The 1,562-nt window shown below is 46.9% G+C and overlaps 1 protein-coding gene across 1 annotated transcript in view; it reads left to right on the top strand.

Annotated features, from left to right (window-relative positions):
* Positions 1-1,562, top strand: part of TSPAN10 (tetraspanin 10) — a 6,332-nt gene that overhangs the window by 2,857 nt on the left and 1,913 nt on the right. The gene's annotated exons all lie outside the window — the stretch shown is intronic.

The following is a 1,562-nucleotide window of genomic DNA, read 5'->3' as shown; positions in this document are numbered from 1 at the left end:
CAAAAAAAAAAAAAAAAAAAGAAAAAAAAATAACCTCATACTCAAGCACATACACACAAACATGTTCACACATATACTCAGACACAAACTCCTCACACATATGTGCAAACACACACAAAGTGCAGGGGCACTTGGTCTTCTCAGTGCATGGGCTCAGGGCCCAAATCAGGCCCTCCAGCAGCCCCCCAGCCCAGGCCTTCCCCAAAGCGCCAGTGAGTGAGACTGTTCCTGCTGGACAGAAGAAGATGGATGCAGAAGCTGTGCCCACAGACTTAAAAAGTCACTTTTCTATTCTCTAAATAATACATCCCAGTGTCAAATAAAGATCTCTTTTAGGCTGGGTGAGGTGGCTTATGCCTCTAATCCTAGCACTCTGGGAACCCGAGGTGGGTAGATTGCCTGAGCTCACAGGTTCGAGACCAGCCTTAGCCAGAGTGAGACCTCATCTCTAAAAATAACAGGGCATTGTTGAGGGTGCCTGTACTTTGAGCTACTCAGGAGGCTAAGACAAGAGAATCACTTGAGCCCAAGAGTTTGAGGTTGCTGTGAGCTATGATGCTATGGCATTCTACAGAGAGTGACAACATGAGACTAAAAAAAAAAAAAATCTCTTTTAATTCAGGACATCATTGTGGACTGTGACTCCACAATTTTCCCACCACTCTGTGTATGTGTGAGAGAGTTTAAACAGTTATCTACTTAGGAATACAATGCAGTATTTTTTGTTTGTTTGTTTGTTCACAGTTTTTTGTTTTTTGGGGTTTTTTTTGGCTGGGACTGGGTTTGAACCCGCCACCTCTGGCATATGGGGCCAGCACCCTACTTCTGTGAGCCATAGGTGCTGCCCACAATGCAGTATTTTTTAAAGTTCTGCTGGAGGACATCTGTTTTTAATTATCCCCAGTGCATGGAAACCCGAGCAACATTCGTTCTGGCATCCAAGGGAAATGACAAGAAGTCCAGTCCTAAGACTGTAAAGCTGGCAAAATGACCTTTGAGCTGGGCTCATGCCTGGCGTCCCAGCTACTCAGGAGCCTGAAATGGGAGGATCACTTGAGCCCAGGAGAATGAGGTTGCAGGGACCAAGGATTGCCCCACTGCCCTCTAGCCTAGCAAGAGTAATGCTCTGCCTCTAAAATAAGTTGTTTTTTTTTTAATCAGTCTCAGTTTGTCCCCCTTTGGTAGAGTGCTGTGGTGTCATAGCTCACACCAACCTCAAACTCTTGGGCTCAAGCAATTCTCTTGCCTCAGCCTCCTGAGTAGCAGGGACTACAGGTATCCACCACAATGCCCGGCTATTATTTTTAGAGAGAAGTTCTCGCTCTGGCTCAGCCTGGTGAGCTGTGAGCTCAGGTAATTCACTTGCCTCAGCCTCCCAAGTGCTAGGATTATAGCCACTAAAATAAGATTTTAGGCTAAGGCACCAGCCACATACACCGAAGGTGGCAGGTTCGAATCCAGCCTGGGCCTGCCAAAACAACAATGATGGCTGCAACCAAAAAATAGCTGGGCGCTGTGGCGGGCGCCTGTGGTCCCAGCTACTTAGGAGGCTGAGGCAGAAG

This window comes from Otolemur garnettii, unplaced genomic scaffold (genome assembly GCF_000181295.1).
Source record: "Otolemur garnettii isolate 467f Iridium unplaced genomic scaffold, OtoGar3 scaffold00018, whole genome shotgun sequence".
NCBI classification, from domain to species: Eukaryota; Metazoa; Chordata; class Mammalia; order Primates; family Galagidae; genus Otolemur; species Otolemur garnettii.
The sequence above is the reverse complement of the archived record's forward strand: the minus strand, read 5'-3'. Positions and strand labels throughout refer to the sequence as shown.